Source organism: Ovis canadensis, chromosome 3, assembly GCF_042477335.2.
Source record: "Ovis canadensis isolate MfBH-ARS-UI-01 breed Bighorn chromosome 3, ARS-UI_OviCan_v2, whole genome shotgun sequence".
Classification (NCBI taxonomy): domain Eukaryota; kingdom Metazoa; phylum Chordata; class Mammalia; order Artiodactyla; family Bovidae; genus Ovis; species Ovis canadensis.
In genome coordinates this window covers 148,587,498-148,602,451 of record NC_091247.1, presented here as the reverse complement: position 1 = coordinate 148,602,451, position 14,954 = coordinate 148,587,498, and the positions used below count along the sequence as shown (strand labels likewise).

The 14,954-nt window shown below is 39.7% G+C and overlaps 1 protein-coding gene across 2 annotated transcripts in view; it reads left to right on the top strand.

Annotated features, from left to right (window-relative positions):
• TMEM117 (transmembrane protein 117) overlaps window positions 1-14,954 on the top strand; it is a 647,436-nt gene that overhangs the window by 31,879 nt on the left and 600,603 nt on the right. The window contains exons 4-6 of one of the 2 annotated variants that reach the window (XM_069584531.1): window positions 1,570-1,855; window positions 8,011-8,159; window positions 8,877-8,988. The gene's annotated coding sequence lies outside the window, so the exon portion shown is untranslated. The remainder of the gene's footprint in view (window positions 1-1,569; window positions 1,856-8,010; window positions 8,160-8,876; window positions 8,989-14,954) is intronic. The other variant, XM_069584534.1, reaches the window with a different exon arrangement.

Genomic DNA, 14,954 nt, shown 5'->3' with positions numbered 1-14,954 from the left:
ATGCCAGATATTTTACTATTTTGTTTAATTCACTGTGTTCCATAGCTTACATATTATTGGCTAAATATTTTAGACAAGAATATCTGTTTTAGATAGAGTATATTCCAAATAGGAAAAGGAGTACGTCAAGGCTGTATATTGTCACCCTGCTTATTTAACTTATATGCAGAGTACATCATGAGAAACGCTGGACTAGAAGAAACACAAGCTGGAATCAAGATTGCTGGGAGAAATATCAATAACCTCAGAAATGCAGATGACACCACTCTTATGGCAGAAAGTCAAGAGGAACTCAAAAGCCTCTTGATGAAAGTGAAAGAGGAGAGTGAAAAAGTTGGCTTAAAGCTCAACATTCAGAAAACAAAGATCATGGCATCCGGTCCCATCACTCCATGGGAAATAGATGGGGAAACAGTGGAAACAGTGTCAGACTTTATTTTTTGGGGCTCAAAAATCACTGCAGATGAAGATTGCAGCCATGAAATTAAAAGACGCTTACTCCTTGGAAGAAAAGTTATGAGCAACCTAGATAGCATATTCAAAAGCAGAGACATTACTTTGCCAACAAAGGTCCGTCTAGTCAAGGCTATGGTTTTCCCAGTAGTCATGTATGGATGTGAGAGTTGGACTGTGAAGAAGGCTGAGCACCGAAGAATTGATGCTTTTGAACTGTGGTGTTGGAGAAGACTCTTGAGAGTCCCTTGGACTGCAAGGAGATCCAACCAGTCCATTCTAAAGGAGATAAGCTCTGGGATTTCTTTGGAAGGAATGATGCTAAAGCTGAAACTCCAGTACTTTGGCCACCTCATGCAGAGTTGACTCATTAGAAAAGACTTTGATGCTGGGAGGGATTGGGGGCAGGAGGAGAAGGGGACGATAGAAGATGAGATGGCTGGATAACATCACTGACTCGATGGACGCGAGTCTGAGTGAACTCCAGGAGTTGGTGATGGACAGGGAGGCCTGGCGTGCTGCGATTCATGGGGTCGCAAAGAGTCGGACATGACTGAGCGACTGAACTGAGCTGAACTGATAGCAAAAATAAGATTTGAACTCAGGCCTGTGTATCTATTAATAACTCCAAAAACTCTAGTAATCTTTTCTTTATAATGCCTATTTACTCAAGGTAGGAGATTAAATGGTCAAAAGGGCTCTTTTGAGTAAGGCAGAAAACTATCTTAAACAAAACTGTATGAGTAAGTTTTATTTTTAAAAATAAGTATTTGAAACAAAATGTATTTTTTGTGTACTGATGACAAATTAGTTGAAACACTTTGCACATCAGCTTAAATGCTGATTTTCAAGTTTCTCCCTGTTATTGTGGATAGAAAACACTTTGTGCCAGCTTAGCAGTTTTAAGTGACAAATTGCTTATATTAATATATATATCCTCACAGCACTAAAACACTAAAAATTATATGCAGATGTCCAGTATTGCTATTTTCAAAAATAATGACTAATCCATTAGCTAGTACTTGTGGATATAAGGGAAACAAGAGATTTGAGGAAGTTCATTATCACAGAGCAGGCCACGCTTCTCAATTTCTCTTACTGAATCCACCCTTCCAGGGACCTAAAGGAAGCTTTCTGGTTAAACAACAAACAGCGCTGCTCCATCCCAAAGAAGAGTGATTCACTGAGGTGAGGGGTCATTCGGGAACCCAGGTGTCCGTGGCAGCAAGGAGCCTGGCCTTGCCTGTAGAAGGCAGTGGTATCAGTGTCGGTGTCAGACTTCACCTTGGCCTGCGGCGAGTGCTGCTCCCAGCACAGCTGCCCCAGTTCTCTCCATGTGACCTGAGATGCTGGCGACTCCAGCTCCAGGAAGTGGCCTGTGAATCAGAGGACAAACCAGAAGGTGAGGTAGGGCCTGTTTTATGTGATTTTCCTATTTCTGTGCCATGCTCAGGGGGGACTGGGGTCAGTGACAAGAGGTACTTAGAATTCAAGGGGACTGGAATGCAGAGGGTGGGGAAAACTGAGAGGATAAAGCCCCTCGATAGAGTATATTATAGGACTCAAATGCCTTCAGAGGTCAGGGGTCCAGGCAGGTAACTCAAATGACTAGAGAAGGCCATTTTGAAGTAGCTGTTTTGCCATTTAAGAATATAGGCACAGCAAGGCCAGTTCTTTAAGTTTTCTGAGAAACTAGGCATTCATTTTTTTTAATGTGAAATCTATTTGTTTTTAAATATTTGCAACTAAGTTAGAATTTTCTGTTTTGTTTTGTTTTTTTACCTCGTTATGTGGCATGCGGGATCTTAGTTTCCTAACCAGGGATGAACCTGTGTCCTGTGCTGTTGGAAGCACAGGGTCCTAGTTGCTGGACCCCAGGTTAGAGTTTTAGAGTAGTGTGAGGTCAAAGAAAATAATTTAACAGGCCCAATTGTTCACCAGTTTGCAAGCTTTGATATAGGGCAACTATTTGAGACTCTGGAGAGAAAGGACCTGCCACATTCCCTCTGATAGATGGATTTCATTGGTCTGCGATGAGTCCCAAGCATCAGATTACCCTAATGTGAAGTTGAGGTTGAGCCCTACTCACTTAATAGGTGGCATGAGGTGATGGAATTCCAGGAGCTGCAAGGCTGTATCAACAAGGCTTCCCTGGCTGCCTTTTCTCCTGCATTCTCTTATGCGGCTTCACCAACAGAGCCATGACTTCAACGATTCCCTCTACCTATGCTTCCCCAACTTAGACTGTACATAAGAATCACTCAAGAGCCTATTAAGACTACTAAACACACTGCAGGAGATTCTGATTCAGTAGGTGGGTTCTGGAATTTGCTCTTAACACCCACATTATTTTACTGTAACACAGATGGTCTGGAGACCACACTTTAGAAACACTGACTCATAATGGGTACTGTTGGCTGGCACATCTGTTATTTCAGTCTGAGTTTCTTGCCTAAGTTATAGGTCTGCATACACAACTGCCTGCTGGAAATCTCCATCGTGTTTACCTGAATATCTCAAACTTATTGTCTGAATCCAAATGTATTATTTTTCTAAAGCTTGCATGCAGATTTATTTTTTTTATTTCATTAAAATGCATCATCATCAACATAGTTGCCCAAGCTAGATACAGGTACAATCTTCATTTGTACCTTTGGTGGGTAGGGACTAGCATTCAGGATGCAAGGGTATATGGTGGGCAATAGCATGCCCACCAATCAGCTGCTTTCCTATCCAGTTCTTTGTCGTGTCTGCTCAACTATCCTCCTGTGGCTTCCTAAGTGTAACCTAGTTCTTCTGGGACAAGCCAATAATAATAACTTAATTTACTGAGGTTTACTCTGTGCCAAGCACTATTCTAAGTGTTTCATATGTATTAACTCAATCTTTTCTTGAAACGACTGAATTCTCTGTCTAGTTTTTGGCAGCTCCATAACTCCACGAGGCTAAATCTGCTCCCCATCTAACCAGTTGCCAACTGGGACGTCTGTTTCAAAATAGATATTGTCGTCTTCTTCCTACAATCATACCACCCATTTAACTACAGATCCCAGGATCTAGGATCCCTGCTAGGGATTCCCCTAGGATCTAGGATTCCAGGGATATTGATGGCTGCCTGAATTGAAATAATTTTTAACTCAGTTCAGTTCAGTTGCTCAGTCGTGTCTGACTCTTTACAACCCCATGAATCGCAGCACACCAGGCCTCCCTGTCCATCACCAACTCCTGGAGTTCACTCAGACTCGCGTCCATTGTCCATCGAGTCAGTGATGCCATCCAGCCATCTCATCCTTTGTCGTCCCCTTCTCCTCCTGCCCCCAGTCCCTCCCAGCATCAGAGTCTTTTCCAATGAGTCAACTCTTCGCATGAGGTGGCCAAAGTACCGGAGTTTCAGCTTTAGCATCATTCCTTCCAAAGTAATCCTGGGCTGATCTCCTTCAGAATGGGCTGGTTGGATCTCCTTGCAGTCCAAGGGACTCTCAAGAGTCTTCTCCAACACCACAGTTCAAAAGCATCAATTCTTCAGCGCTCAGCTTTCTTCACAGTCCAACTCTTACGTCCATACATGACCACTGGAGAAACCATAGCCTTGACTAGATGGACCTTTGTTGGCAAAGTAATGTCTCTGCTTTTGAATAAGCTATCTAGGTTGGTCATAACTTTTCTTCCAAGGAGCAAGTGTCTTTTAATTTCATGGCTGCAATCACCATCTGCAGTGATTTTGGAGCCCAGAAAAATAAAGTCTGACACTGTTTCCCCACCTATTTCCCATGGAGTGATGGGACCAGATGCCAAGATCTTCGCTTTCTGAATGTTGAGCTTTAAGCCAACTTTTTCACTCTCCTCTTTCACGCTCATCAAGAGGCTTTTTAGTTCCTCTTCACTTTCTGCAATAAGGGTGGTGTCATCTGTATATCTGAGGTGATTGATATTTCTCCCGGCAATCTTGATTCCAGCTTGTGCTTCTTCCAGCCCAGCGTTTCTCACGATGTACTCTGCATATAAGTTAAATAAGCAGGGTGACAACATATAGCCTTGATGTACTCCTTTTCCTATTTGGAACCAGTCTATTGTTCCATGTCCACTTCTAACTGTTGCTTCCTGCATATAGGTTTCTCAAGAGGCAGGTCAGGTGGTCTCGTATTCCCATCTGTCTAGAATTTTCCACAGTTTCTGTGATCCACATAGTCAAAGGCTTTGGCATAGTCAGGAAAGCAGAAATAGATGTTTTTCTGGAACTCTCTTGCTTTGTCCATGATCCAGCGAATGTTGGCAATTTGATCTCTGGTTCCTCTGCCTTTTCTAAAACCAGCTTGAACATCTGGAAGTTCACAGTTCACGTATTGCTGAAGCCTGGCTTGGAGAATTTTGAGCATTACTTAACTCGCGTGTGAGATGAGTGCAATTGTTCAGTAGTTTGAGCATTCTTTGACATTGCCTTTCTTTGGGATTGGAATGAAAACACATTTTCCAGTCCTGTGGCCACTTCTGAGTCTTCCAAATTTGCTGGCATGTTGAGTGCAGCACTTTCACAGCATCATCTTTCAGGATTTGAAATAGCTCAACTGGAATTCCATCACCTCCACTAGCTTTGTTCGTAGTGATGCTTTCCAAGGCCCACTTGACTTCACATTCCAGGATGTCTGGCTCTAGTTGAGTGATCACACATCATGATTATCTTGGTCGTGAACATCCTTTTTGTATAGTTCTTCGGTGTATTCTTGCCACCTCTTCTTAATATCTTCTGCTTCTGTTAGGTCCATACCATTTCTGTCCTTTATCGAGCCCATCTTTGCATGAAATGTTCCCTTGGTATCTCTAATGTTCTTGAAGAGATCTCTAGTCTTTCCCATTCTGTTGTTTTCCTCTATTTCTTTGCATTGATTGCTGAGAAAGGCTTTCTTATCTCTTCTTGCTATTCTTTGGAACTCTGCATTCAGATGCTGATATCTTTCCTTTTCCCTTTTGCTTTTTACTTCTCTTCTTTTCACAGCTATTTGTAAGGCCTCCTCAGACAGCCATTTTGCTTTTGTGCATTTCTTTTCCATGGGGATGGTCTTGATCCCTGTCTCCTGTACAATGTCACGAACCTCCATCCATAGTTCATCAGGCACTCTATCAGATCTAGTTCCTTAAATATATTTCTCACTTTCACTGTATAATCATAAGGGATTTGTTTCAGGTCATACCTGAATGGTTTAGTGGTTTTCCCTACTTTCTTCAATTTAAGTCTTAATTTGGCAATAAGGAATTCATGGTCTGAGCCACAGTCAGCTCCTGGTCTTGTTTTTGTTGACTGTATAGAGCTTCTCCATCTTTTGCTGCAAAGAATATAATCAATCTGATTTTGGTGTTGACCATCTGATGATGTCCATGTGTAGAGTCTTTTCTTGTGTTGTTGGAAGTGGGTGTTTGCTATGACCACTGCATTTTCTTGGCAAAACTCTGTTAGTCTTTGCCCTACTTGATTCTGTATTCCAAGGCCAAATTTTCCTGTTATTCCAAGTGTTTCTTGACTTCCTACTTTTACATTCCAGTCCCCTATAATGAAAAGGACATCTTTTTTGGGTGTTAGTTCTAAAAGGTCTTGTAGCTCTTCATAGAAACGTTCAGCTTCTTCAGTGTTACTTTTGGATTACCATGATATTGAATGATTTGCCTTGGAAACAAATAGAGATCATTGTCATTTTTGAGATTGCATCCACCTACTGCATTTCGGACTCTTTTGTTGACCATGATGGCTACTCCATTTCTTCTAAGGGATTCCTGCCTGCAGTAGTAGATATAATGGTCAGGTTGCCACGTCCCCTAAAACAGTGCAGTGCTAGAGTTGGGAGGGCATTCAGAGATTGTCTGGAGTGATTTCCGTATATTACAGACTTGGAAACTGAGGCTTAGGAGTACATAGTGGCTTTCTAAGGGTAAGAAAGATGTAGGAGAGCTGGAGATCAAACCCCAGGTTTCTGTTTCTGTGTTGAATGCTAGAAGGCAAGTTCCCATCATTCTAGGGGAGTTACATGATACAGGGGAGTTTTGCTGTGTATTTTCTGTATCTGCCTACATGTAGAATAGTGCCTGGAACAGTGCAGTGATTGCAAATGTATACACCACAGATGTATCTATCTGTGCTAGGTTGGCAACACAGAAAACCCCTTTGACATGAAGCACTGTTGCTATGTTGCAGGAACATTATGTTTAATGTAGTATGTGGATTACTTAGCACCTCTAGCAAAAATGCAATGAGGGAAATAGAAGGTTGTGGCAGCAAAGACCTACCTTAATTATTCTGTACAAATATCCCTCAAGAGAAATCTGCCCTGGCCACCCTTTCTAAAATTTCCATCTTTCTCCATGCTCTGATTCTGCCTGTTTTTCTTTTTTCTTTTCTTTTTTTTTCCCGTTGAAATGTAGTAGACTTATAATATTATATTAGTTTCTGATGTACAGCACTGTGATTCAGTATGTTTACGGATTATACTCCGTTAAAAGCTATTACCAAGATAATGGGTATAATTCCCTGTGCTATGCAGTATCTTCTTGTTGCTTATCTATTTTATATATAGTAGTTTATATCTCTTAATCCCATGCCCCTAATTTGGCCCTCCCACCTCTACTTTTCTTAATTGCATTTCTCACTGCCTGAAGTTTTATCATTATGCCTTTTGTGTTTACCACCTAAACAGGCTATATGAGGGCATAAGCTTTGTTTTTTTCACCACTACATCAAGAGAAGTATCTGACACAGTAGAACTTCCTGAAAATGATGGTTTTACATTTTGGAATGGAAACTTAAATAACATTCAGCACTTTGGCATTTAGAGGCATAATATACCTCTCCAAATAGAAGCAAAAAAGACTCAGGGCTGTACAATGCTGGAGTCATAATGTGAGAGATTGGATAACATTATTCAGAGGGGTATTTACAAAAAACACTTTACATTAAGTAAATGACTTCTCCCATGTATTTTTACCCTATATTGGACGAATAACCCAGTACTGCAAGTAAAACCATGACATTTGGACAGGGGATACTTGCTTGTTTGTGAATACAAACATAATAGGTTGAATTCCTCCAAAATTCAGATTCACTTGGTAACTCAGAAGTGATTATATTTGAAACTAAGGTATTTATAGTTTTAATTAGTTAAGGATCTTGAAATGAAATCATGCTGGATTTGGGGCAGGTCCTAAATCCAATGACTGCATCTGATTTATTTATTTATATTTTAAAAAACTTTTCATCTTATATTGGAGTATAGCTGACTAACAGTGTTGTAATAGTTTCAGGTGAATAGCAAAGGGTCTCAGCTATATATATATATATATATACATGTATGCATTCTCCCCCAAACCCTCCTTCCATCCAGGCTGCCACATAACATTGAGTAGAGTTTCATGTGCTATTCAGTAGGACCCCATTGGTTATCTATTTCATGGAAAACATATACACACATTAATCCCCTCTCTCTCCCCACCGGCAACCACAAGTTCATTCTCCAACCCTGTGAATCTGTTTCTGTTTTGTAAATAAGTTCATTTTTTATCATTTCTTTTTAGATTTCACTTATAAGGATCCAATGACTGTATCTTTATAAGAGAAAAGAGAGGAAGATTTGGACACAAAGACACAGCAGAGAAGATGCCATGAAGATCAGAGTAATAGAGCTGACAAGCTGAGGGACACCGGGAACCACTGGATGTTTCAGGTAAGAAAACATTCTCTCCTAGCGTCTTTGGAGAGAGAAGACCCTGATCAAGATGGTACCTTGACTTCAGAGTTCTGGGCCCTAGAAATATGAGAAAATAAATATCTGTTGTTTTAAACCACCATTTGTGGTAATTTGTCACAGCAGCCTAAAAGACAAATACAATGAAGACAGGAGATAATTTGCTTACTTGTAGATAGAAGGATGTGGATTGTACCATATAAATTAGTCTACAATATTTTGAAGTTAAGTATCATAATACCTAATTCACTAAGTGAAGATAATGCTTTGAGACTTATCCTTTTTTAAAAATTAATTATTATTGAAATATAGTTGATTTACAATATTATATTAGTTTAATGTGCACAGCATAGTATTTTTGCAGATTATACTCCATTTAGGTTATTACAAGATAATGATTATAATTCCCTGTGCTATAAACTATGTCCTGTTGCTTACGTTTTATGTACAGTAGTTTGTATGTTAGCCCCATACTCCTAATGCGTCCTTTCTCCTCCCCTCTTCTCTTTGGTAACCACAAGTTTGCCTTCCATGTCTGTGAGTCTGTTCCATTTTGCATATAGATTTATTTGTATTTTTTAATCCACATATGAGTTATATCATACAGTATTTGTCTTTCCCTGTCCAACCTATTTCCCTGAGTATAGTATTATCTTAAAGTCTAACCTCATAAGGCTTCCTCATTCTCTTCTACAGTGTACAGGCCCATGTAAGGGATGTGCGTGCTCAGCCGCTCAGTGGTGTCCACCTCTTTGCAACCATATGGACTATAGCCCACCAGACTCCTCTGTCCATGGGATTTTTCCAGGTAAGAATACTGGAATGTGTTGCCATTTCCTACTCAGGGGATCTTCCTGACCCAGTGATGGAACCTGCATCTCCATCCACATTGCTGCAAATGGCATAATTTTATTCTTTTTATGGCTAAAATTTCATTGTGTATGTATACCGTATATTCTTTTCCATGTGAATTTTAGGATTGTTTATTATAGTTCTGTGAAAGATGTCATGGATATTTTGATACGGATTGCTTTAAATTTCTGGATTGCTTTGGAAAATATGGCCATTTTAGCAATATTAATTCTTCCAATCCAATAGCATAGGTTATCTTCCATTTTGTATATCATTTTCAATATCCTTCATCAGTGTTTTATCATTTTCAGAGTATACATCTTTCACCTCCTTGGTTTATTCCTAGATATTTTATTCTTTTTGATGTGATTAAAAATTTTTTTTTCTCATTTTGATATTACATTATTGGTATAGAGAAATTCGGGCATCCCAGGTAGTGCTAGTGGTGAAGAATCCAGCTGCCAATGCAGGAGACATAAGAGACACAAGTTCAATCCCTGGGTTGGGAAGACTCCCCTGGAGAAGGAAATGGCAACCCACTCCACTATTTCTGCCTGAGAAATCCTATGGACAGAGGAGCATGGTGGGCTACAGTCCAAATGGTCGCAAAGAGTCGGACATGACTGAAGTGACTGAGCACATATGCAGTACATACACATAATCAACAGGTTACTATATATTAATCTTGTATCCGGCAACCTTACTGAATTCATTTACTCTAATACTTTCTGGGTGGAGATTTTAGGGTTCTCTATATGGAATATTATGTCATCCTTAAATAGTAACACTTTTACCTGTCATTGTTTGCACAGACTTAATCTTTTTAATGATATCCTAAAACTCAGAGGAGTGGGCCAGGCAGGCCTCTGGGATGAGCAGCTATGATGGAAGAGAGGACCTAGGCATTGAAAAAAGGCTTGCAAAGCCCCTCCTTATTTTTCCAAAAGTTGAGACAGTTGAGGGTGGGGGGGATGGCTCCCCTTAACCCTTAAAGGAGGCAGGGAGAACAGCCCTTCTAGTCTATGGGCAGAGTTAAGCTACTGTTTTTTCATTTCATGGCTATATGAACACATGGACATTTTATTCAAATACAGAAGCAAATCATTTTCATTTCTTAATTTAAAAAATTCCTGCTGCTAATTATTTTTCTTATCTTTTGTTTTACTCTCCCATATCCTATCTTCCTGCCCTGAGGCTCTTAGTGCTAAAATAACTGGAACTGAAAAGTCCCTTTTCAACCAACTGGCTTTCCCTACTTCTTCAAAGACATTATTCACTATCCCATACAACCTGTTCCTGTGAATGAGCCATAACATTCCTGATTCTTCCAGCTTCTTCTCCATATCCCTTCTTCCCACTTTCTCTCCTACTGGTCTTTTCTCTCTCCCCTGCTTCAGTGTGTGCTGACCAAAAACCTTATGAGTAATGAGCATTGTTTCTGTGTATTCCCCTTTGCCTGGAATTTCTTCTTTCTCCCTTTTCTGCTTATCTAAATTCTTGTTATCCTTCAGTGTTTACTTCAAACATCTTCTTCCATCTGGTGTGATACAGCAATTCGTAAGGATGGCTTTATTCTCCATTGCAAATTTCTATAGACCTTATGTTCAAGTTGAATGCATTTGGCCTTCATCACATGTCACCTTTCATTAGTGTTTATGGTGATTTTAATCCATCTCTTGTCTGCTTATTTACATCATGAGTTTCCTGTGGAGACAGACATGCTATGTTTATCTTTGAAACCTCAGCACCTTGCAGTGCTTTAATGGACTAGTTGCCTTGGATAGGTTTATAGGTTGGGTGGTGTATTTGGTACTTTACATGAAATTAAGAGGGTTTCCCCCTCCCCTCATTTTTTTTCTCTTTCTTTTTTTTTAATTATGATAACACATTTACAGGAGACTTGGAACATACAGAACATAGTCACATATATTCCACTATATGTTACCATTATTTTTAAGTAGATAAATTAAGATTTTTAGTTGGAGTTGCAATATCAAACTCTCAAAAATTAACAGAATGAATATTTGGAAAAGTAGAAGGATATAGTAGATCTGAAAAGCACTATGAACCAATTCGACATAGGTAAGATTTATACAATTTTCACACAAGAGTAGGATACAAATTCTGTTCAATTTCCCACAGACCATAAACCAGGAGACACTGGAACATCTCTAGGGACATAAAACAAGGTACAAAAATCTCATGCTCTAAAGCTATTGAAATCAAACAGAAACTGTTCTCTTATCACTGTGGAATTATGTTAGAAGTCAATATCAAAAGATACCTGAAAATAACCCACATATTTTCAAGTGCAATGTGACACTTACCAAGCGAGATCTTTGACTTAATTATTGAAAGCCTCAATAAAGTTTGAAGGCTGAAAAAACACAGAGGGTGATTGCAGGGAAGAAAGCATTTAAATGAGAAATTAGTATCAAAATGAGAAATTAATATCAAAGATACTTAAAAAAAAACCCATGTATTTGGAAATTAAATATCCACTCTAAAATGATAGGTGTATCTAGAAGCTATAACAAGGAAAATTAGAAAATATTTTATCAGAATAAAAAATAAAAGAGAATTTATCAGAATTTGTTGCATGCAGCTGAAGCTGCTAATCAAGAGTTTTGAAGTCCCTGAATCTAGCCTCTCCCCCTTGGGCTGTCTATGAAACCTGTCTAAGTGGATCTACTGGAAACAGTCTGAAGAAGAAGAAAAAAAAGGCCATTTGTTTTAGGAGAAATGAAGCAGGAAGAAAGTGAAGGTCAGCTCAAAACTTCCCAAAGGCAAATTTGCCATTTAAAACCAGCAGTCACATTCCTGTGGATGAAGTCATCCCCAACCTCAGTCAAGTGCTGCTTCCTGGAAGTGAAGGGCTGGTCAGCTCTTAGGGCCTCTGTATATGTAAGAGTGGGTGTGAGGCAGAAGGGAGAGATCAAGAAGAGGCAGTAGAAACAACTAAAGTGAGTGGGCAGTGAAACAATTGACCCTCCCGGTCATCATAGCAGAAATGGCTCTTTGAAGGAACTGCTGCATTTATGCAGATTCTTCAGGATGGGCATGAGACAGGGCAAATGCTGGCCACCAAGCAGGTGACAGCTCTACTCTCCCTATGACTGCTAGTCTACGCTTTGTTTGCATGACTCTTTTGTTTTACAACCTATACAGAAAAATCCCTCTGCCAAGCCCTTTATAGGCTAAAGTGGGGGCTAGGTGAATCAGTCATTTGGTAAAAGAAACTCCATGGAAATATAAGCAGGGCAGGGAGGAGATAAATAATTATGATAATAAGAAGATCATTTATGGAGAACTTATATGAACCAGGCCAAATGTTAAAATTGTGAGACACATTATTTAATCCCTCTAACAACCTATAAGGCAAGTACTACTAATGTATAGAGGTTCAGTAATTGGCTTAATATCACATTGCCACTATCTGGGCAGAACCAGGATCCCACAGCAAAGGCTCTAATGGTCCAAGCAGTAGACATGTGATGGTCATCTTTCCCCAAGCAAAATTCAGGACCTGCGGACTAACTAAAATATATCAGAGTACACTGCGTCCCATGGGGATACACATTCACAGTTAGGATTGCTGAGAAGAATCCTGGCAATAGAGTCACTGGCCTTTAAATACCAGAAGAAAATTATGGATCAGCTTCAAACGTCTATTCTTGCCTCTTTGGCAACAGGAAATTGTGTTGTTTGTGTTTGGAGTGTGCAATTAATATCAGTCTGACTGACCTATTGGAAGTTAAAAATAGTTTTGCTCGGAGTTCATCAAATCATTGATGGAAGGGTTTCCTGGTACACTTGATATGGATTACAGATGCTTCCTCCTATAGTTTCCTTTTGGTTTCAAAGGTCCATTTAGAGAGGATCATTTGGTCTGATAAAAACTTTTCACCAAATTTTGAAATGTATATTGAGCTTGTCTTTTTCTTTTTTTTTCAAATGGAGTATAGCTCTATTATTAGTCTAATGGGATGAGGTAAACAGTGAAACATAATCTCATGTGGTTACTTCTAATTTCTGCACTCGGTTGGATTTTACAAAGAAATTATATGTAAACAAGACACATTTTAAGCCTGTCTATCGGCAGGGTTGACTCTGCTTGAGGAGGTGGAGTAGGCAGATGACTGGAGAGTTTTCATTTGAGAGTTTCCTACTTCCACTATTCCTATCATTGCCTGGACATTGTCTGAAACTGGGATCAGTTTGCTGCCTAGAAAGAAAAGAAATGGAGTCGTTTGGTTAAAATAAGGATGGGCTAATGGGAGATACATAGCCCTGCCATCTTGGCGTCTTTCTGGGGCTTGTGTCTATACCATTTTCAAACACTGCTGGCCAACATTAGAGAAATGATTAATTTCTATGAGTAAGCAATCATCATCTGTGTACTGGACCAATAGACTTTGACCTGAAAAAAGGTTTTCATAGCACAATAAAGTTTGATGGGAAGGAAGAATGACCTTTATTGAGCACCCATTATGTAACTGGTATTGTATAGGTGTCTTATACATATTAAGGCATTTAAAACTCCCGATAGGTCTGTGTGGTAGGTAGCAACTGGGATGGAAAGAGACTAGAAAATAAGGATAACAGTAACATAATGATGAAGAAAAGAAGCCCTAGGGATTCTTATTGTAGTTTTATAGCAGCAGTTTGCTCAGGGCGTGGCTAGGGTTGTAGTGGAACCAGATTCAACACCAATAGTCCCTATTCCAGATCTCTAACTGTAAAAGCCCACAGCCCTTTTGCGGTACACAGGAGGAAGGATAAGATGAGAGGCTGAAATCTGGGCTGATGAGATCCATTGACTGGTTTCTGATCCTTACTCCACCACTCGGACCAGTCATGAGATCTGTATGAACTGATCGGTCTCTGTGTGTCTCTTTTCTCAAAGGTAAACATGGAAGTGAAACTAACAGCAGCTATCTATCTCACAGGCCTGTTGCAAAGATTTTAACATTTTAATACATGAACTGGGTGTGGTGCACAATAAGCCTTCAATAAATCAGGCTTTTATTGTTGCATTTTATTGTGAGAAAGATCAAATGTAGAGGCTATTGCCCTGTCTGGTTGTTAGGGCTGAACTAGAGATCCTGGGTGGGTAAGACCCTTGTAGGCAGATCCTTTACAATCTGAGCCACCAGGTAAGATCCTGGCTTACCAAAGCAAAGGACACAAGCCTCTTGATCAGTGGTAGAAAGGGAACATTGTTATTGAAGAAAATCCTGCTCATTTCAATATTTTGCCTTGAAGTGGTTCTGGAGAACTATATTCTTTAAAACTTGAGACCTCTCAGTTAAGAACTAGTAAGCTTTGCTGCTGCTGCTAAGTCGCTTCAGTCGTGTCCGACTCCATGCGACCCCATAGATGGCAGCCCACCAGGCTCCCCTGTCCCTGGGATTCTCTCGGCAAGAACACTGGAGTGGGTTGCCATTTCCTTCTCCAAGTAAGCTTTGGTTAAGCTTATTCTTAAAATTATTATTAAAGGAAACCAGACCATGTGTTAAGAAGATAGGGATCTAAAGGTAGGATAACAGCACCATGTAAAAGAGGCCCGATATTTCAGTTCTGATTAACTGAAGTTCATTCTAGTAGATACCTGTGTAATTCAACCAGTCATAGAGTGGAGCAAGTTCTCTCTTTCAAGTAATCTGGAGAGAAGTTACTCAATGATTTTCACCCCATTATCCTTTGAAATACATCGTGCTGTACACACTGTCTTTCAGGGATAGGAAAAGTGCCTTTTGTTTTCATTTGGCTTGTTTTTTGGGAGTGGGGTAGTTAATAAGCCACAGGCTTCAGTTTTATGCTGCACAGTTCTTGAAGTTTTAAGATTTTCCAGTTTTAATTTATTGAAGACTTCTTGCTCTAAATGAAGATGTAAGGAAAACATAACACATGGTGAAGATA